General features: G+C 42.8%; 1 protein-coding gene across 32 annotated transcripts in view; it reads left to right on the top strand.

The window, feature by feature from the left end:
- The window catches only part of PTPRD (protein tyrosine phosphatase receptor type D), a 1,161,589-nt gene that overhangs the window by 423,557 nt on the left and 714,491 nt on the right, over positions 1-23,541 (top strand). For all 32 annotated transcript variants that reach the window (XM_083718180.1, XM_083718169.1, XM_083718207.1 and 29 more), the window contains one exon: positions 18,564-18,611. The gene's annotated coding sequence lies outside the window, so the exon portion shown is untranslated. The remainder of the gene's footprint in view (positions 1-18,563; positions 18,612-23,541) is intronic.

Genomic DNA, 23,541 nt, shown 5'->3' on the forward strand with positions numbered 1-23,541 from the left:
TAATCCTGGTGGAATTGTACTTTCCTCAAGCTTGCATGTTCTATACTGAAAAGGTGTAGCTTTGAAATTACCCCTGAAATGTCTGGTTTGTATCATCTTACAATAAAATATAAATAAAATAAAATAAACCATTTATCAGGGAGAACCTTTGACTAAAAGCTTTTAACAGAAACTAAGCAGACAGCATTAAACTTGAGCAGCGCAGGTTAAAATGATAATAGCTCAGGCCCATTTCATTATTTTGCTCCTGACAGTCATGTGTTTTCCTTGCTTTAAGCCTTATTGCATGTACATAAGATCACTATTTGGAGACACATCTTGTCCGAAAGATTCTTAGAAACCTCAATTTAATGATGCCCTCAAGAGAAACATGTCCTAAAAAAAATAAGAGTGCTCTCCAGAAAACTCTTGGCAATACACGCAGCATTTCCATCATGTCAAGACAAGCTACCCTGAGCTGTCAATAGTGTCTGACATATAAAAAATGGCACCAAATCTGAGACATGTTTCCCTCTATACTTTTTTACTGTTTAAAAAAGGGTTCTCTTAAGTGTACAATATACACTCCAGATTTTCTGTGTGTGCAACTGTTCTGGCCCATAAATAGGTCAGTGTAACCATTGCAGTCATCTTGGTCCTAAAGATTAAGAAGGGCAAGACATATTGCTACAGCGATATCTTAACTCGTCCACCTTTTGTTGGGTTAGGTATAGCGTTACACACAGAACTTCTTAATACGCAGAATGAAAGACAACAATAATTCAGCTATACGAAGTGCAATGCGGCAAGTGATTGCAAATATAAATGTTTTGGGGCCATTTCAGAAGACATAGAATCTGTTATATGTAATATATATATATATATTGTTATATGCAAAATAATAATAATAGGCCATAGAATGAATTGTAGCCATTCTTGTCCAATGAACCATAATATTCTTAATCTTCTTCCCAATCTGTTTACTAAGGAGTATTGTCTTGAAAGCTTGAATATTGGAACAGCAGCAGAGATTAGTGTTAGAGAAAGAAAGAAAGAACCTTAAGTATTACATATAGGATAAAATGTAATTATATTAGACTGAGTTTGACTCACTGCCAACAGATTTAAATCAACAGATTTTCATTGCAATTAAATGGGTATCAAATTACGACTTATTGGTATTGTGAGCTGTGCACAGACACCTCACCCTCGGGAGCCGAGAAGAGGGAGACCAGGCCAGTTATGGTTAAAAACAGACCACAATGTTATTGATTACAGGAAGTAAGCAGGGTTGGGTAAGCATAGGGCAAGGACCCGGAAGCAGAGACCACACTAGCTGTTGGATGTTTGGCCTCATCCCCAATGGCAGTGGCAGAGCAAGTCCATCAGGCGCCTGGGGCAGCGTGTGTGCCCTGTGTCCAGGGGGCAGGGTCAGCCACCCACAGGGTGGGGCCAGCTGGGGCAGGACGCTCCACGGGGCCTCCGAGGAGTCTGCCTGCCTCCTCCCACTCAGCCACCCTACAGCTAATGGGGAGGCAGCAGGTGGACCGTTTGTGGCAGCATGGAGCCTGCGGGGGCCCAAGTCACCACGTCACTCCTAGGAGCGACGCGTGGCTCAGGCATGTTGCAGGCCTCAAGGTGAGTGCCCCCTGGCATTTTGTCACCCCCTCAGTGGTGACACCCAGGGTCTATGGTCCCCACTATGGCACAGTCCATGCATCTGTGTCCCACCGGCAATCTGGGCTGGATGGTGAAGTACCGTATTTTTCGCTCTATAAGACGCACCAGACCATAAGATGCACCTAGTTTTGGGAGGAGGAAAACAAGAAAGAAAATATTCTGAATCCCAGAAGCCAGAACAGCAAGAGGGATCGTTGCGCAGCAATCCCTCTTGCTGTTCTGGCTTCTGGGATAGCTGCTCAGCCTGCATTCACTCCATAAGACGTGCACACATATCCCCTTACTTTTTGGGAGGGAAAAAGTGAGTCTTATAGAGCAAAAAATACGGTAATTGTGTCTGCCTTAGCCATGGCCTAGGCCAAATGCACTGTTCCCACTGTCACATAAAGCCCCCCTCCCCTCTTAAGTTGATAATCCTACCCAAATACCTTTTCCCACCCCTATTTGTGACAGAAATATGAACACTGAAAAGTAGAAATAGCTCATGCTGGTGGGGAAGAGAAAACCTCAGCACCAGTGCCAATGTGTCATCTGCCAGGAGTTGGCTTCACCTGAAGGAGCAGAAGGTGAAGTGACTCCATCTGCTGTTGATCAGCCTTCTTGCTCCTGATGAGAACCAGCTGGCTCCGGCTTTCTTAAGCAGGGGTTCCAGCCTCAGTCAGTTGCTGGAAACATTTGTTGTTCCTGACCAGACCTTGCTGCTTCTTGTTTCTTGCAACCTTGGACCCTTGGGCTTTCTTGACCCCTGGAACATCTGACAATGTGGACAGAAGTACCCTTCACTTAGGACTCGACTGAACCTTGTATATGAATTCTGCCTCCAAGCAAGTACCCCCCTGAGACCCGACTGGTTGGCTGGCTTCTCCCTCCACTGAGCTCTGCCTTGGCTGGCAGCACAGGACTACATCACAATCGGGTGTGAGAAAATAATACATGCCAGCCCTGTCAACCAGTGATCAACCATGTTCCCAGCAAAGGCTTAGCCCTGAGGGGCTAATCCACATTGGGCTATTCCTATTGCCCCCTTTTCTCTTTAAAGAACAACATAGTTGTGTCCTATAAACCTCAAGATCCCCCAGACAGCAATATGCTGATGGACTCCCACTAATTTCCTCAATGGCCTCCTTTTAGCTCCATTTCTACTGGGTAATCATGGCCAGAATTTGCTCATGGTAAGGCTTATTTACTGCAATATCGCCCCTCCATAGCCTATTTTAAATGGCTCACAAACAAAACAGAGATCTGAAATTCTTATTTCCTACTCCCATGGCAATAGCATAAAAACTAACGGTTTTGCACTCTGCATTGCATAAGTTTATTACTTTGGAAAACAGAAGGTGATTACTAAGCATTTAATGTAATATATATATATATGCCTGAATAACCTCAGAACAGTTGCTGCTGAACAGTTCATGCTTCAGATACACCTAAGGCCTAAACAGAGGGAGCTGCCAGTCAGCATAAAAGGTAAAATGCCTGGATTTCCAAGTGAGATTAAATGTTAGGTGAATATTGCTAAACAGACTAAAAACAATGGAAAGAGAGATCCTCCTCTTATCAGAAACTATGCCTTCGGGTCTATTGGCCAATAGTTCAAATGCTGCTATCTCTTTTACTTTGTGATTTGTGGTCACTTAACCACAGCTGTGAGACCTTCAGGCCAAGGACTAAGAGAAGCTGCTTTTCACAGCAGACACATATTGAGAAGGTTAAGGGAAGAATTATGTGGGCAGTTGGGTTGTACAGACTGGCTGGTTTTGCAGCAGGAGAGAAGCTATTCTAAAAACAAGTTTTGTTTCCTTGTAATACACTGCTAAGAAAGAAGAAGAGGCGACTATGATTATATCTATTGCTAACTTTTTTTAAAAAAGGATAACTTGTGGGCAGTCTCACCTATAGTTTAACAACTGCAGATATTAAATTGGTTGTTCAAACCTCAAATAATTCTCTCCCCCCCCCTAAAAAAAAAACAGGTCCATGAGCAGCATCCTAAGTTACTCCACAGCAAAGACTCTCCTCCCTGAAAGAGAGGGGAGTGGTTGTGGGCGGGAGCCCGAGCACCGCCCAGCAGGGGGCGTTGCCCCCTGCCTCCAGCTCACCTGGCTGGCACTCACGCCCCCCCCCGGTGGCCACCCAACCAGGTGGGGGCGTGTTCAGCAGGCTTTTGCTGCAGTGCCAGCCTTTCCCTGGCCTCATTCCTCATCGTCAGCCCGTTGGGTGCGCTTTATGTATGGCTGAGTCATTTATCATGACCATATCCGGATCGGCGACCAAGCTTTATACTGGAATGACGGCGTCCACTTATCGGATCTGGGGAACGACATTTGGTTAGCTAGTGTCAGCAAAAGCATCTGGGATTGGTTGCAGCTTTGAAGGTATTGGCGGCGAGCCTTTGGCTCGGGTGGCGGTTAGGCATTGGAATAATGTGTTGTGGTGTGTCGAAGTGCTAGGTGTGGCCATCGCCTATGCCTTCAATGTTTAGGGGTATTCCGTTAAAGGAATCTGGCGGTCGTGTATTCTGTCCGATGCCTGCTTGGCGGGAGGCCATGGCACGACCCGCGGTGACAGCAGGGGTGAGCCTATAGTTGGATTAGCATCAACAGGTGATGAACCCCTGGTGAATAAACCCACTTGTTTCGATCCAATGCCTAAGCCAATACCTTTTCATTGCTGTAATCAATAAAGTTGTGGCCTTTTCTAGCCCATTAACCTTATATCACGTGTCCTTGGGTCTTCATTTCACTTCGCGGGGGTCGGGCCCTCGAACCACAAATATAATTTGGAACCCTGTTTATAAAGGTAAAGGTAAAGGGACCCCTGACCATTAGGTCCAGTTGTGGCCGACTCTGGGGCTCTGGTGCTCATCTCGCTTTATTGGCCAAGGGAGCCGGCGTACAGCTTCTGGGTCATGTGGCCAGCATGACTAAGCCGCTTCTGGCGAACCAGAGCAGCGCACGGAAACGCCGTTTACCTTCCCACTGGAGCGGTACCTATTTATCTACTTGCACTTTGACGTGCTTTCGAACTGCTAGGTTGGCAGATGCAGGGACTGAGCAACGGGAGCTCACCCCATCGCGGGGATTTGAACCGCCGACCTTCTGATCTGCAAGTCCTAGGCTCTGTGGTTTAACCCTGTTTATACAGATAATTAAAATGGTCAGAGGCCCCCTTAAGAGCGCTTCTGGTAGCTGCTTCTTTGTTGCCCACTTTCAGACTCCTTCGGGTAGTGATAAAGCGGGCTATCAAATCCAAACTCTTCTCTTCTTTTCTTCTTCTCTTCTTTATGAAAGTTTTGAAGTTGAGAGATGGCAGTGGAAGCTGTTTCTCCCTCTACCCCATTGCAATGCCCCTCAGGGAAAAACCAATTAGTCTGTAGACCAGGTTTTCCAGCATACCAGTAAAAGCAGGGGTCAGGAATATTTTCCAGCAGGGGGCAGGTCCACTGTCCCTCAGACCTTGTGGGGGGTCAGGCTATAATTTGAAAAATAAAATGATGCAAGAACACCACAAGCCCCAGTTGCTGTTTACCTGTATCCGATGAGCGGCATGCAAAAGGGCTCTGGAGAGGGACTGCTTAAAATGGCAGCCGCTCAAGCACTGCTGCTGCTGCTGGCACCAACAAAGCCCAGCCCCCTTCCTCCTCTAGGCAGGGCGGGGAGGAGCCAGGAGGGAGGGAGGATGCGCCGCTGAAGTGTGAGGGAGAGAGCACACGTGCTGGTGATCCACACAGCAATTCCTGGACCGTCTGTGGGCCAGATCCAGAAGGCCATGGGGCCCTTAGTTTGCCAACCCATGGGTAAAAGGATCTGAGATAAGCATGTATGTGTATTGCTTTGTATAGAATTTCATTAGAGCTTTTTAACATATTGAGCAATAAAATCCAAACTCTTTTATAGAAAGATAATGAAATGCAATACATAAAAAGAAAATAATATAAAGGAAAGTATTCCAACGAGGCCCCTTTCATGTAAATTGTTTTTATTTTGGTGGTGGTGATAGTGAGATGCCCTTGTTCTTAAACAGCAGAGATGTCGTCTTGTACATAAACAATACTGAAAATGAGATCAAACACTTTGAAAGAATGGCTTTATAATATTCTTGTACATATTCATCTGCACCAAAAGCTACCTTTCAGAGGCTAATCTAAGCATTCACCATAGTGTTCTTGTTTACACAATGATAATATCACACAATTAATCAGTACTCTATTTGGAGTTTTGTTTGTTTATAATGCTATTAGCATTGCATTGGATAGTTTGCAGAAAGCAGATTGACTCCTTAATGCATTAAATCCTTTGAAAAGGATATTTCAGACTAAATTGCTCTGGCTTCTTATTTGTCATTGTATCATCTGTGAGAACTAAAAATCAATCATCCATTGTGCTTTTTTCCTATTCAGGAGGGGGTGGGGAGCTCATAGTCACAGTGCAAAGGAATTTCATGATGCTACAGAGAAAGCAACAATTATAAAAAGCTTCTAGTACATTACTGAATAAAATATGGACAATATTTTTTGCGTGTTTTCATATAAACTCTTAAGCCTGTAAAGAACACTTACGACAGGAGTGTAAGCTTGACCCTGCAACCGTGGGTGCCTGGGGCCTTGGGTACCATGCCATGTGCATGGCCTTGGCATTGAAATTTGTGGGTGCTTGGCCCCTTCATGGATAATTTTGTGAGTGCTCAGGCACCCAGGGCCTCAGGGAGTTGGCACCTATGACTTAGGATGATATTCAATTGCAGCCAATTGCAGGAGGAGACTTATACAACAGCAATTCTAGGACTTTCTGAACCCTTACATTCTAGCCTGATCACTAAGCTTATCCAGTAGAGTACTGTTAGTTGCCCCATGTATTACAAAGACAAGACTGGCCTCAATCAGAATTCAAGCATTTAGTGTTGCTGGTCCCATGCTTGGAACTTTTTTCAGCAGATTCAGGGCATCTTGTGAAGACTTCTTTATGCTATGCAGCTATGGTTGGTGATCATTAAGGTTGGGTGCAATCTTGTTGCACATCCACTTGCATAAACACAAGTGATTTCTAGGAAACGTATTTCCAGGAAGTATGTTTAGGGTTTTGCAGCTTTAATAAAGTTTATCAGCAATGAGCTATGGAGGAACTATTGCCACAAGCTGTGAGGAAACCCCTCTTTGCTACCACTGTTTTATCGAAAGCAATCCCACACTTTAGTGTTTGTTTTCTTTGCTTAAGATATAACCTTTTACTTGGCTCTCGCTCATTTACTGCTGCCACCATACATTTAAATACTAGGTCAATTATGTGCCCCTGTTTACCCAAAAGTAATTGTGGGTAACTGTGGGACAAAACAGCACAGTTTCTATTTTAAATGGTAAAACAAAGTAAATCATATTTTATTTCAAAATAATTCTTATAAACATGGATACTATGAACTTAGTAACAGTTTCTTTCACTCAGAATAGTTTCAAAATAAGGTTTCTCTTTAACAATTTTGCTCTTGAGTGATTCAGTACCTCCCCCTTTTCTCCCCCTTTCCTTTCCCCTTTTTAGAGAGGCCAGTGTGGTGTAGTGGTTAAGAGCGGTGGACTCGTAATCTGGTGAACCGGGTTAGATTCCCCGCTCCTCCACCTGCAGCTGCTGGGTGACCTTGGGCTAGTCACACTTCTCTGAAATCTCTCAGCCTCACTCACCTCACAGAGTGTTTGTTGTGGGGGAGGAAGGGAAAGGAGAATGTTAGCCGCTTTGAGACTCCTTAGGGTAGTGATAAAGCGGAATATCAAATCCAAACTCTTCTTCTTTCAAACCTACAGCAATTTCCCCTAAGCAACCTCTACCCAGTTAACATTAATCAGCTAGGCACTGAGGACTCCCTCTGGAGTCTCTCCAGGTTCTTTCAGGAGTTCTGAAGTATTTACCAGGATCCAGCAACCTCAGATGCTCAGCAATCTCATGGACCCTTGGCTTCAGAGCTGTCTTGAAGGTTGCCTCTTGGGACACATGTTCTTCCCTGCAGAAACCCTTAGCTCCAGCCAGCGATTTCAGCTCTTGGCTTCTCTCAGGAGTCCTTAGCCTCATGGTCCCCTGCCTGACTTCAGCTTCTTCCTTCAGCTAAATCTTCTGTCCTCTTCTGTGCACACAGGCTGATTATCCACTGTGCTGTGAGAACTGCTCTTTATGCTATATGATAACTATAGCAAAGTTGTCCATGACATGTAGTGATGATGACTCTCCTGGGTCTAAGAAACAAGTTTGCTGGCAGGGCCAGCTCCAGGTTTGTGAGAGAGAGACTGCCACAGTGCCCTGCGGTGGGTCCTCAACTTCCTGTACAATCAGTTCAATAGTATTGCATATCTTCACGCAGAGTGTGAGAGTGTAAACTGGCTATTATTCCTGAAAATCCCATCATATTTTGTTCCATTCTAGCTGTTATAGCAAAGGAAGCATTAATACTTAATCAGATTTTATAAGCGGCAGAAAGGCTTGATAATTTTGCTTCCAACTATTCTAAATGGTAATCAGGTGTTAGATTTCTTGTCTCTGACCAGGAGGGACTAGCCATTGAGGCATAATTCCTCTCCCCTCCAGGCTTGTATGGGCCATGATTTTGCTCAAGTTGCACCTATAAATTATCATTTATATGGCAAAATTGCTACATAAGGAGCTTTACAACGTCTTTCCGAGCAATCCTCAAAATGATCATTTAATAGATGCAAAGGAAAAGACAATTTTTTTGACAAGACCACCCAATTTCTTTCATCAAACTGCAATTAGAACTCATCATAATTGCAATAAGTGTATGGCATTTGATAGAACTTAGGGGTTTGTTTGTTTGTTTTTTAAAGTAGACCTCATAACTCCATTTTTTAGGCACCATTACCTAGAGGCGGTTCCAGAATGCAGTCTAATCGAACTAATGTCCTTCCTATACCCTGTGGACTAATTGAATCAATGCAGTAAGGAATCAAGTATGCTTAAATAAAATGCCCAGTGAAGGATGCTGAGCAAGGAGAATGATGACCACTATTAACGTTTTGGTGAAGACTAAGAAAAGTAGTGACTAGGATAAATAACATGGGTAGTAAGGACAGAAAGTATTCAAAATATAATGGCTGTTAGCTTTTAATGGACAGAAGTAATTAATTCAGGAAATGGTATATAATTCCTTTTTTATTTTGTGTCACCCAGTTCCTGTTCTTTCTGTGTATTAATTGCATTAGCTACTGGCCTTAGCAATACTAGATATAAATATAAATACAATAAATTAATCCAATTCCTCCTTCCCCATGGAGCACCCTGTTCCACTTTCCATGCTATTTTGGAATGTCCTTGACCTTGAGCAGATTTGGAGGGGCACAGGGAGCTGAAGCAGAAAGGAGGAATCAGCAAAAGTTGCCTCTTTCCTCTTAACTTTACTGGAAGTCTCTGCTGGATCAAAGCTATTACATGAGTGGAGTGGCGGCACTGGATTCCAGCCCATTTTTTAAGTTTAGTAGACTTTTTGCATAACTTATCTGCTATATACAATATCACATACAATATCACAACCGTGGTAGAATCATAGAATTGGAAAAGACCCCAAGGGTCATCAAGTCAACCTCCTGCAATGCAGGAATCTCAACTAAAGCATCATGAAAATGAAATTTCTTATGGTCAGAGACCAGTTTGAGAAACGCAAATGGAACTACAGTCCCAATAGCAAAACAAACATTTAAAACAATATACAACAATAGATTTTAAGTTTAAAAGTGCGATAGGCATATAAAAACATAAAAACTTTAAAATAGACTACCTTAGAGAAATGACCCAAAGTCGCCCATGAATCCAGGTTTGGGAATTATCTTAACAAACTAGATTGAATTGGGGGATGGTCTGCACCTACAGATCTGTGCGCAGAATCTGGCGACAATTTGGGTCATCTTGTGGTCTTTGCCTAACAGGAGAAGATCGAATTTTTGCTTTGCCGGGAGGTCAGCAAATCCTCACCAGCAGGGGGTCAATGGTTTCTCTATGTGCCTTATCATAAAAGGGACATCTAAAAAATATGTGTTCAGGGCTTCCTACATCCCCCAAAGGACAGGCGCAAATTCTCTGGTCATATGGGACTTTTTTAAAGGATCCTTCCAAAACCGGCGAGGGCAGAGCTGAGCTTCTGGCAAGTGTAAAAGTCCTTCTTGCATTTTTTGATACAAGAAAAAAGTTGCTGCAGGTACAGCTATATATCTCTCTATTTCTAAAATTTTGTAGTTGGGGCACCTTGTCTCTCGGTGTCTATAATTATTTGCCTAACCATTGCTAACTAAAGCATCAATGCATCATTCAGCCAGATACAAATCTACTTAACAGTTACCTTGTTCAACCCATGTTTTACCAGCTCACACAAATATCATGGGGGACATTGTCAAATGCCTTGCTGAAATCAAGATACGCTTTGTCCACAACATTCCCCTAATCCACCAAGCTTGTAACTCCATAAAAATGGGGGGGGGGAATTAAATTCATCTGCCATGTCTTGTTTTTGAGAAACTCATCCTGGGTCTTAGTAATTCCCGTTGAGTCTTCAACAAGAGAGAATGCTAATTGAGGAAGAACAGCCGTATATTGTACCATTTCCAATGTAGTTCTATTTTTTTCAAGTAAATCTATCCACAGGGTAAAAATAAGTGAAATGAAATATAGTGGAATAAGTCCTTTATGAAATTCACCCTGCAGACACACAAATGAAGTTCAAAGGGAGTGGCCCATTGGGCATATTCACAGCCAGCTTTTAGCTGGGTGGGTTTTTTCTTTTTAATATATAAAGTTTTGTGGTTAATGTGAGTGTGCTACCACCAGGCTTATTTTGCTGCTGACTCCGTATTTTACTGTAGACTGTTGTCTGAGTTTACTGAAATTTAAAACAGTTTTAATTATTGACTGTGGTCAGTTGGAAACAGCAAGCTTCACAGCTAAGGGGGACTTCATCTAATTTCACCCCCATTTCTCTCTCCATTCCCTACACATTCCTTGACCAATCCAGAAGGGTCCTCCAACCAACAGAATTTTAAAGGTTGACCGCACTGGTCACAGGAATAGGGCTTCTAACCAAGCTCATTACACATACATTTGTCTGGATCCAACCCATTGTATATAAAGGTGATCACCTATAGGAACCGTATTTTTGAGCAGGACTCCTTTGCCATTAGCAGCTGTAAGACTGATTATATATATATATATATATATATAGTAAAAAACATGGTAGAAAAAGCTGCACTTGGTGATCTTCAGCTAGTGATACAGCTTTTAATGGTACTGAGCTTTTACCAGAGAACAAGGCAGTGATTTTGTTAAATCATGGTTCTCATAAACCGTTCTTTACCATTATAGCTGAACTGGGACACACACACTTTTCCTCCTGGGCACGTGATTGAACTTTTCTGTGCATAGAAATTCACTCGAGCAAGATCTCTTTGAAAAACAAGAGCATATATATTTTCCTTTACCAAAACATGGTTTACATGAATAAACATCATACTGTTTCGAGGATTCTTGGTTGTGCATGAAGTCACCCATATCTTAGTCATTTATTTATTTTAAAACTGATGTGATGTATTTATCTTTGTCAACAACAACAACAACAATATTTATTACGGCCATAGGCCCATACAGGTAAAAACAACAACACATAAATAACAGCTTGTGCATGTGGGGAAAAAAAACAGCCGCTAAAACACCACAATAACAATAAAATACTATAAAATAGAATGGCATACTACGCCTTAGTTAGCTTGTAGTGCTCCTTGGCGTCACTTTTGGGTAAGGACAGCGACCAAGAACCTAGCCACATTCAGGGTCGTATGAGTATCCTTATCCTGCAAGATTTGAGCAAGGTGGAATTTTGGTGGGGTACCCGCTAGTTTCTGTATGATTGATCCCAACAAATTTGCCCGTGGCACATTGAACAGGGGGCAAGTGAACATGATGTGCTGGAGCGACTCCGGCGTCTCCTTATCACATTCGCACGTGGCGGGGGCTTGGCCCTTTGAGAATCTATGTCTCAGGACGTTGGAGGGAAAAACGTTGAACCTCACTTTGGTGAAGGCCAGTCTATGGGCAACAGTCGAAAGGGAGGAGAGGTATGATGGAACGCAGTAAGTTAAAGTGATACCAATGTTCTGGGGCGAACAAACATCTCCCCCCAGCATATAATTTCGCTGTAGATTGATGTCATCCAGTCTTTGGCGGATCAGTCTTTGAGCAGTAATTTGGTCTAGTTTTAGGGAATCTGAAGGAGAGATTCCATAACTCAGGAGTTTGGCATGAATTCTACTAGTCCAAAGGCTAGAGAATTCATCTCGGCATAAGCATTGGACAAGGTAGTGGTTTGGTAGTCTATGCCACAATGATAACCAATAATTGAAGACTTGCTTCCACAGGCAAGTTTCTAAGGATGCGATCTTCAGTTCTAGTCGCATGGCTGCGTTGCTTAAGCACAGGGGGAGCATTAGGAGCCGACGCAGGAATTGATTTTGCAGTGTCTCAAGAGAAGCAAGATCTGTCATCACGGCCCAAAGCGGGGCAGCATAAGCAAGCACGGCAACCACTTTTGCCTTGAACACCTTTAGGGCCGAGGGAACATGCAAAGCTCCATCCGAAAAAAAGAATCGGAGGAGCGCATATGACAGAGTTTTGGCCTTGTTAAGTAGGTGTTGAATTTGAGCTTTCCACCCCAAATTGTGTTGAAAAATAACTCCTAGGTATTGAAATTTTAGGACTTGCTCTATTTTTGCTCCACCTAGCTTCCATTCGTATAATCTCCGGCTTCTGGAGAAAATCAGAATCTTGGATTTAGCATGGTTGATGGTTAATTGGTTGAGTTGACAATACGTGGCAAATACCTGACAAATTAAAAAAGGGGGCTTAAAAAGTTGTTCCTTTGTTTTTTGTTTAAGATGAAAAGGCTTTTTATATTTCTAGAGAACATAGCAAAACTGTAACATAACTTTTAACATGTGGACTGTATAAAGTAATATACGGTACTTCAGAATACAGATGGTTAACCTTACTACACTGGGAACACATTATTGCTCAGTGCTGAAATTCTTTAGGCTCTGGTACCGGTGGGAGCTGTTAGAAACCTGCAGCTGAGAATACTGAACAGCAGTGATGCAGATGAGCTCTACAAGTTCTTCCCTTTTTACCAAATGTTTTGCCAGCCAATCAAGTAGTTTTTGTTTAATTAAGTGTTCTGACAATATGAATTGATAATATATCATGTCTTATTTGCACATATGTCTGGAAGTCAAAGGGATGCTGAAAATACCTAGAAGGGGCTTCAGCGTTTTGCTGCCTATCAAAATAGTAGAATTGCTACCTAAATATTGCCAGGAACAAGCTTAGGGGTTCCACTGCAGGTGAACTATCTGAGGAGTAGCATGGGGATAGTCTCCTTCGCCCTCCCCAACATCACTTTTGCTGCTCCTATAGTTCTCTATGCATTGGGGGGTTATATTTCTGCAGCAGAAAGTCCACTCTACTCATGGGATATCAAGCTTCTAAATTGCACGCAGAGTCAACATGATTAGGAAAGGCTTCCAACTGCAGACATACAGAGAGGCCTGGGGGAGCAATGATGTTGACACAGCGCAGGGAACAAGACCAGGGAGCACATCTGCCCTTCCCCACTTCTCATGTAAGGAGGTATTAAGGAGGTATGCCTGAAGAGAATTTAAGACTACAGTGGTACCTCCGTTTATGGATGGGATCAATTCTGGAGGCCTGGCCGCATCCCAAAAACTTCGTAACCGGAGGCGCCCTTCTGCTCACACACGCAGCGCGATTGAGCATTTATGTGCATGCGATTGAAAACTTCTGCGCATGCGTGTGCGGGTATACTTCCGGGTTTGCCGCATTCGCAACCTGAAGTTTGTGTATGCAGAGGTATGACTGTACCAAAATTCCTCAGGTCAGGTGGGTGAGATGAGGGCATGTTCCTAGTTGCCCAGCATTGCTGTTTTCTGAAGGATAACAGCACAGTATTGATGGTAATATAGTTTTCTGCTGTTTTAATCCTTGTTTCAAAGTTCATGGCAAATTGATTTTCATAAGACAAGTGTTCTACACCCACCCCTTACTCGAGATACCTCTAGAAAAAAAATTGACAGAATAAATGTTTCCTCTTATAACCAAGCAAACAGCAAGAACTCAGGAGGGATACATCAGGTTGTGTCATAAAGTTGACATATCTTGTCACTTCTCCAGTGCTCCCGAGAAATGATTGCTCTCTCACTTTGCACCTGTGGTTTGGGTTTTTGGCTTTTGATAGTCGCTGTATAGATCATTTATCTACTTGCCTGGTATTTTCTTGAAGGCTTCCAAGAAACATACATTTTATTCCTGTGCCCCAGGAAGCAATAGTACTTTATACAATTATATTATTTCACTTGTCTTGCTTTGATTGCATATGTGTATGTTGTTGTTGTTTTATCTGAGTGGCATGATGGTTTGAGCCATCTGGATTGTTTTACTACAATATTCCTTGAATAGTTCACTGCTGCTTATTTAGCTTTCACTGTAATTTTGAGTTGATATCTAGGGGTTCAAGGTTTTGTATGGAAGTGGTACGATTAATAATACTTTGTGTGCACCCTTGAGATTCCATATCTCATCCTCCCTTTATGGGTAGTAACAGAGCCAGTGTGGTGTAGTAGTTAAAAGCAGTAGCCTTTTAATCTAGTGAACCAGGTTCGCTTCCCTGCTCCTCCACATGCAGTTGCTGGGTGACCTTGGGCAAGTCACACTTCTCTGAGGAGATTGTTAGCCGCTTTGAGACTCCTTCGGCTAGTGATAAAGCGGGATATCAAATCCAAACTACTTCTTCTTCTTCTTCTTCTTCTTCTTCTTCTTCTTCTTCTTCTTCTTCTTGACAATGGATATGAGCTTGAGATCTAATCTATGTCCCCAGAAACAAGGCCCCATAATAAACACATTTACCATTTCAGTATATGTTGAGAACCTTGGTGTTTTCTGACATGTGAGGCCAGACACTATGGCTTTAAGAATTTTTTGGTTGTTCATTATTTTTAAACATTTTTTGATTTTTAGTTATGCTGTATATTTGCATATTTTATTGTTTTACATTTTATCATTGTGCACCATCTGGAAATGTGAGCATGGCGAGCAGCATATAAATATTTTAAATTTTACACAAACGGGAGAGTGAGGTAAAAGAACGAGATGGTAGCGTTTTGGTGTGTACTACTTTCAGATGCACTTGCAGTGACACCCCCCCCACACACACACCTCCAGGGAGCAATGCCTGAGTAAAGAAGGTGAACAGACTGGACAGGACAACATTCTTTGATTTTAAAAATTGGTCATAACTTCATTGATTTCAGATGTAGGTTGGATTTGGCTTAGGCATTGGGTGTATATCAGGGGTCAGCAACCTGCAGCCACAAGCAGCCCACGGGGGTTGTTTAAATGGCCCTTGAGCCACCCTCAAACTGAGCTGCCCGGTCGGCGAGTCCCCGAGCACTGCCCTAAACCGGTGCAGCACAGAGCGGGGACTCACTTCTGTGGCACTGAAAATCACATCTGTGCATGTGCAGACACCAGAAATTGTGTCTGCACAGACGCAATCCGATCCCACAGAGCGATCTCCGCTTGAGTGAACCGGTCCAGGCGAGGTAAACCCCTGGTGAATATCCTTCAAAGTCTCCCCCCCCCCCCCGTGGAGGGCTGTTGCATGACAGGGTCAAGCCCAGGATTAACAAGTCCTTTGCAAACCGCAAGTCTACATGGATAACCCTCCCAACCACTGAACAAAGCTCTCTATGGCCCATCTGTCGCACAGCTTTTGGACTGAGACTTCCTACTAGACCCCTGTAACGGGGTAACCTGTTATCACACATTTCTGCACCATGAACCCCGAGATCAGACACGGACAGCTTTTACCAGGTCCCAAGCAACACCCACTTGACCCTGCTGGATTGGCCAAGATTCAAATAAACAGATGGGGGGGGGGATATCTGCCACTCCCCAGTGGGCAGCCTAAGAGTTCCCCAACAGCCAACCGCCTAACCCAGGTGTTGCTCCCAAGGGGTAGGTGTTTAGAGTGATGGGCTGCAACAGCTGCCCACCCCGTGACCATTCTCACTGTAGGTAGCAGATACATTAAGCCCCCCTTGAGGACAGTGTTGGACATGGTACCAGGGCTGCAGGGGATAAGGGGATTGGCAAAAGTTTCATCTCTCCCCTCCCCCACCAGGCAGCTTCTGCACCAGTGTGCATTCACCCTACTAGTGCTTCATTCCTGCCCCTCTCTGTCCTTGGTAGGCAACAGGGATGTTGGCAAACAAAGGCCAAGTGGCTGCTGCTGCCCCATGCTGCCATTTGCAGGGGTCCTGCACTGGATCAAATGCCTTCCATGGATGGAAAGATACAGGAACCCAACAGAGATGGTGAACAAGAAAGAGAAAAGATCAGGGGGTATTTTCCTATTTGCCAACATCAAGAAGCACACACTAATGCAGTTTTATTCAGTGAGCCATAATTGTAATCTGTTTTTAGCTACTGTGTTATTTAATTTTTTTGTAGAAAGTCTACTTGAAAATTAGCTGGGAAATGCAATGATCTGGTTAGTAATCAATCACCCTTATCAGTTACTTTTTTTTTTTAATTAAGAAGCAATGTCAGTTGAAGATAGCATCACAAAAGTATCAGCTCTTCCTTGTTTCAGAAATTTTAATGTTTGAGGCTGCTGGAGGCTTGTCACTTAAGTAATTTGCATTAACCATGTCTAGGAATGAGGGCATTTTGCCCAGCAGCATCTGCTGCCCCTACAAGAATTGAGGTGATAAAGAGAAAACCAGGAAATTACCATTAACTTCAGAGGAACCCTGACTCATTCAGCAGACAACACACAAAACCTGAGACATAGACATGCATCAAGAGGAAGCCCACAACAAGGGTGTGGTGGGGAACCTAAGTAATACCATAGATCCAAAAAGGCTTAGTAATTTACAGAAAGGGGGCAAGAGTTTAGAGAGCTGTTTAGAGAGTACCGGTATATATTATAAAGGGGAAAGGCCTTTCACTTCCCCTGGCCCGGCCCTCACATCCTGTCCACCAATAAGTGTGGATGTCCTGGCAATATGTACCTCACTCTTATACAAAAAATATTCCACCTAGAAATGTGACTGCTTCACCTAACAGAGAAGGCTGGTTACAGGGCTGATCAGATACTTGAATTCTCCTGGAAACAAGTCATGGGACTCATTCAGAAAAGCAGTAGTACTTACTTGTTATCCATATCCAATCAGTTTCCAAACTGGAACAATTTCCATTACCCATTTATCAAAATTGCATTCTTAAAATAAAAGGGTGGTGTGCCACCCCGAATCTCCATAGGGTTCCAAGCACTCACCCAGGGTTGTATTTCTGTTGGGAAATCAAGACACAACAGAGACCAGTGTCTTTAAGAAATATGGTTTATTGTACACATATTTTAGACCTGGGTCTACTTTGAAGAGAGTTCCTCCCAGCAGTACAGCACTGTAGTCCAGGCATCATTTCTGTGCTTCTATCCCAGTCTACCAAGATGGCCTCTAAATTTCAAAAGAACACATTATTTACTATGTGAAATCACACTTCCTATAATCTCCCCCTCCCAGCTCTATTTGCCCAGAGCTTTGGCAGAGGGTCATTGACTGGCCATTGTCCAGTTGTTACTCCCTGATGGACCTTCTCACCAGGCAATTTTCTGGTTTCAATCTGACATCTGACATCTTCCCTTCAATATTGTAAATATTATCTAAATTCTACCATTTAATGATTTCTAACATCCCCCAACGGGACGCGGGTGGCACTGTGGGTAAATGCCTCAGCGCCTAGGGCTTGCCGATCGAAAGGTCGGCGGTTCGAATCCCTGCGGCGGGGTGCGCTCCCGTTGCTCAGTCCCAGTGCCTGCCAACCTAGCAGTTCGAAAGCACCCTCGGGTGCAAGTAGATAAATAGGGACCGCTTTCTAGCGGGAAGGTAAACGGCGTTTCTGTGTGCAGCTCTGGCTCGCCAGAGCAGCGATGTCACGCTGGCCACGTGACCCGGAAGTGTCTTCGGACAGCGCTGGCCCCTGGCCTCTTGAGTGAGATGGGCGCACAACCCCAGAGTCTGGCAAGACTGGCCCGTACGGGCAGGGGTACCTTTACCTTTACCTTTAACATCCCCCAAATCTAGCAGTTATGGGTGTCCTTGCACCTCCAAACTCTGTTTCCCCAGATCTGTAAAAAAAAATACATTCATGTTAGACAGTGCCAGAAAAAAGAGGTGCCAGAACTCGCCATGAACACCTCCCTTGTTCTCTTAAAATGGCAATGGTGCCCATCTGAAAGGTGTCGGAAGTGAGTTCTGGTGAGTTCCTCCCGTCTCTTCAGTCTCATTAGTACTTGTATGCTGGAAGAAGGCAGTCGAACACGGAACACGAGCAAGGAGGAAGAGCAAGACCAGGAGTCTCTGGGGTTGCTAGTGAGGCACCTGCAGGACTGTGGCTTGGAACATTACTGCCAATTCTGGCAGGAGTTCATTCTCTCCTCACAGTTCAGTCTGGAATCTGCAGCTTGGTGTCATCAGTCCATTCTAACAACATGTCATGCTCCCACCACATTTTTGCTGCATATTTAGACTGTGATTAGACGTGGAGAATACATGTTTTAAATAAATGAATTCTGTAAATTTCTATTTATTAATTTCTGGTGATAACATTCTGATGTCTTATTGTGCTTAATCACTTTTAGGTATTTTTAAATCGTTTGGAAATGTTTTAAATAAGCTTTTATTTTTAATTGTATTGCTATTGCTGAAGTGTTGTGATTAGCAATATTTCAACATTTTCTTTGAACTTCAATATGAGATGACATTTTCTCTGTGTTTCTTTTTTTGCCTGTTTCAGGTCTCAGGGTGGAGAATTTGGAACTGAATCAAAATCTACACACTCAGGGTAAGACTGATAATTTCTGTTACCTTTTGTGCTGCAAAGTGCTTAATAATCTAAGAAATTAAATTCTAATGAGGAGGTGCTCAACTCAGAGATGGATAACAGGCATGTTTTTGCTATTTGAAGTTATTTTGAGAAAGCAGGAAGCGACGTGGCATATATGTGGGCAGATGTTTCTGCAGTTTCAGTTTTAAGAAGCCAATAAGATGGTCCTTGTTTCTATCTAGAATTGGTTGAATAAATCAGTGCTTTTTGACAGACATCTGTTACCATGTTTGAGCTTCAGGTAGGTAGCCGTGTTGGTTTGACGCAGTCGAACTAAATAAATAAAAATTGTCCAGTAGCACCTTAGAGACCAACTAAATATATTCTGGGTATAAGCTTTTCTGTGCATGCACACTTCTTCATGTTTGAGCTGTTATTGTAGATCCTGTATTTTTGCACTGGCCATGATCCAGAGAAGCAGAGGACAATTTTTTTTATAGTGAGCCAAAAATTAATGTCCATGGTGAAGTCTCTCTTTGAAGTTTAGGTTAAACTCTTGTTTGTAGTCCTATGGTTTGGGAAAGGGTGTGATTTCAAAGTAGATTTTGAAACATTCCTGAGATATAGTTGCTTTTTAAAATGGGAGATGTTCTGCTGAAATAAATTCCAGTTATAAACAGAAAAAAGATTCATGGTAAGAGATTCCATGATGGAAAGGAATAAAGCCTACCAGAAGTAGAAAGTAAAATGTGCTTTATCACCTGTCAAGCATTATCAAAATGGGTTTCAGCAACCAAACTTTAATACCATAGCTCCAGGAAGTAAAAAATGGATGCTTTTTTCACTGAAAATAAAAATTAGGGGTATGTTGTTAGGGCTTGGAACTGTTTTATATCCTATGCATTCCAATAAACGGGGGGGGGGGGGCACTCTCAAAAAACCCCACAGCTCTAAACCTATTGAGAATAGGGATTTTCAGATGATCCTGTACTGCATTTTTACATGGAAGTAAGTTTGTTTAACAGAATTTACTCACAATAAGTAGCAGTCTGCTGTGATTTAACAGCCAACAAAGTAACTGTGAAAGTTGAACTGATAACCTTAACACTGTTTCCAGAATGCTCTGTGATGTTTAAGACTGTTCTATAGGATTATGGATAATAAACTCAAGTGCTTGTTTACACAGAGATGCTCTAGTTAGCATTCCACTGAGATAAAGCTTATAAGGTAACATCATTTGTATTACACAAATTAGCTGTCATGCACAGAACATTTGGGCAGACAACAAAAGCCCCAAAGAGCAGAAAACCCAAGCCCAGGAGAACTAGCTTGTCAGCTTTGTTTTGTGGTTTTGTTGATTGTGTGAAAACAGCAGTATCAAATGTATTCCAGGAAAAGTGATATGCCTCACTACCCCCCTTCCACTGTAAAAATACAACCTCAACTGTTTAAAGCCAAGTATATGGTTCCATTCACGAAATGCCTCTGAAGGGGGTTGCAAAAATGAAAGTTTTTCCTAAACAACATATGATTCATCTGGGGAAAAGGTTTGCTGTACCCAGTTGTCCCTGAATGTACAAATCTTGCTTTCTTTTAAAATGTATTTTTACATATTATGATGGGGGATATTACTGGGTTATTCAAGAATCAGGAGCTTCCTCTATGTTCCCATCATTCTTGGTCTGCTCCTTGATTAACATTTGATTAACAACCTTGAGATGAAACCATCCTTTTGTTTACCATTCTGATAGTGTTGCATGCCAGCCCAATCTCTGAGTAGTGTGAGATTCCAGGCTTTCCAGGTGCTTACCTAGGGTTCATGTTTCCTTTTAGAATGAGGCATGGTGGAGACTGTGATTTATTCACGCATGCATACAACCTGAGCATACGATGAAGAGGTTCAGAGCATTATCAACCCAAAAGGGTATTGTTTCTCCCATAGAGGCAACCTTGATTCAAACAGAAATCAAACATTGCTCTACATCATTGCTCTTCCCTCCCTCTCCAGCTTGCTGATTTCCTTCTAGATCGCATCCCTGCCATATCCTCCAATTATTTTAATGGGACATTCCCAGAATAACAGAAGTCATCCCAGCTTCCTCCCAGAATGTCCTGGGGTTGAGCTGGTGCTTGCAGCCAGCACTGATGCTTGCAGTGGTGTCATGCTCTCGCAAGGGCACAGAAACCAAAAAACGCATTTGTTTTGGTATCGTGCTCCCATACAAGCCAACCGACTCAAGCGACAACAAAAGACACACTCTCATGTCCTGATTTTCATCAGGGGAATGTTGGAGGATATCCCCTGCTACCTCTGCTCCAAACGCTGCCTTTTTCTGTTGAGGGAAGGGCCCCACCAATTTGCTGTCACACTCCGAGCCTCTTAATACGCTTTAATGGCTCTAGTTACAGGTAGGTAACAGTGTTGGTCTGTTGTAGTCGAAACAAAAATAAATAAATAAATAAATAAACAAATCCTTCCAGTAGTACTTTAGAGACCCACTAAGTTTGTTATTGGTATGAGCTTTCATGTGCATGCACACTTTTTCAGATACACTGAAACAGAAGTCACCAGACCCTTCTATATAGTGAGAGGGTGGGGAGGGGTATTACTCAGAAGGGTGGTGGGAATGGGTGATTGGCTGATAGGTGTGGTAAACCTGTTGACGACTGTTAACGACTGCAATTGGTCTTACAGGAAAAAGCAAGGTGTGTGATGGCTAAAAATAGCTTTATCATGTATAATGAGATAAGAATCCAACATCTCTATTCAAACCAGGTCTCTCCATGGTTTTAAGTTTGGTAAAGGTAAAGGTACCCCTGCCCGTACGGGCCAGTCTTGACAGACTCTGGGGTTGTGCGCCCATCTCACTTAAGAGGCCAGGGGCCAGCGCTGTCCGGAGACACTTCCGGGTCACGTGGCCAGCGTGACATCGCTGCTCTGGCGAGCCAGAGCCGCACACGGAAACGCCGTTTACCTTCCCGCTGGTAAGCGGTCCCTATTTATCTACTTGCACCCGGAGGTGCTTTCGAACTGCTAGGTTGGCAGGCGCTGGGACAGAGCAGCAGGAGCGCACCCCGCCGCAGGGATTCAAACCGCCGACCTTTCGATCGGCAAGTCCTAGGCGCTGAGGCTTTAACCCACAGCGCCACCTGTGTCCCTTTTAAGTTTGGTAATAAGTTGCAATTCAGCAACTTCTCTTTCCAGTCTATTTCTGAAATTCTTTTGTAACAAGAAAGCTACTTTGAGATCTTGTATAGAGTGTCCTGGGAGATTGAAGTGTTCTCCTACTGGTTTCTCTGTCTTGTGATTCCTGATATCAGATTTATGTCCATTTATCCTTTCGCTATAACCTTGCCAGGAGGCTAGCCTGGCTATTCCAAGAATTAGAAGCCTTGATAGATTTCATACTTCCAGGATCCAGGTATTAGAGGGGTCTGGCATGCAGCATACTTCACCCCCCCCCAAAACACACACACACACACACACACACACACACACACACACACACACTATGTGGCTATCTGGATGGTGCCATCATACCTGACCATTGGCCATACTTGCTGGGGCTGATGGAACTGACTAGCTTACTCAATTTCAGATTGCTGGCTTATGGGAGCCCTTGAGCATTTGCACTACTTTGGCAATGAAAGGAAACAAGCATGTTGTTCTGTTTTGATTATGGAATAGTGAAATGTAAGGATACTTGGAAATGAAACGGAAATGGGAATGTTTCCTATGAAATCTAGCCATGTGATGCTGTGCAGTTTTGAGAGAAAATCACCTGTGCATTTATCTGCTAGGAAATCCCACGAAAACTTTAGAAGGTGCACTTGTTTTCTGTAGTTACTAATGACTCAAAACTGATTTAGTGTCATAGGGTTCCTCATCCCAGTCATGAAGATCTGCTTTCAAATGTTGGTGATGAAAAGGAAATCCTGCTTTTTTAAAACCAGAAGTACATGGCCTTCTGCAGTTTCATTATTTCAGTGCTCAGAGTTCTCTCTTTATAATAAAATGGTACATAGAATGACTGCATTAGGTTAATCCATAGATTATAGGATAGGGTTGAAATGAAAAGGTTTTGAAACTTTAATTTTATGTAGTCTAGGAAGGAAAAAGATGTTTAAATGGAACAAATCTAATTGAATTATATAAACTTTAAAGGGAAGTACTTGATAATGTCAGAAAGATTAGCTTCTTCTAGCACGGCATAAATGATGAGTCTATGAAGCAAAAGACAGTCTCAGAAATTTGAATTCAAATAGGCAAGGAGGAGTTCTTTGTGCAACCTGGCAAAAATGCAGGAAAGTCTTACAGGCACCATTACTCAAGCAAGTCTAGGCTATACAGCAAAAGACAAAACAATACACTGTATAGTTAGTATATTATAGACCAGGAAATGCTTAGGAGTCTTCCAGACCTACCAGTGGTGATTTGTGTTTTAATTTATTTTGAAAAAAAAATAAGCCTAAATTGCATTAGAATTAGTGGTGAGAATAGAAGTATCAGCTACAATTTTATAGGTTTGTAATGAAGGCTTTTTGTGTTTCACTATCACATTGCATACATTCAAGTGTTGACTAAACTTTTTTGGTTTCATTTATTTATTTTGGCCTACTGATGTGTTTGGTAGGTCATAAGTAAATCACACTGAATTCAATGCGACAAACTCCCAAGTAAATCTGTATAGCCCTGCACTGTCAAACTGGTAGAAATCCAATGAATTTTGTTCTTTATGCTTAATAAGGTGTTACATGCTATGAAGATGTAGATCAGTATATCAGCAGTTTAAGCCAGGAATTCTGGTCTGTTAGCTCTGAGGTTTCCTAATACCATTATAATATCATTTTTTTTTATGTTGTCTCATTCTATAGCTTCCCCCCAAAAAACTTGGTACCTTATCAAGCTGGCTGGCATATCCTGATATAATATACTACAGTTGTACCT

The sequence above is a fragment of the Podarcis gaigeae genome (assembly GCF_964106915.1).
Source record: "Podarcis gaigeae genome assembly, chromosome: 17".
Lineage (NCBI taxonomy): Eukaryota > Metazoa > Chordata > Lepidosauria > Squamata > Lacertidae > Podarcis > Podarcis gaigeae.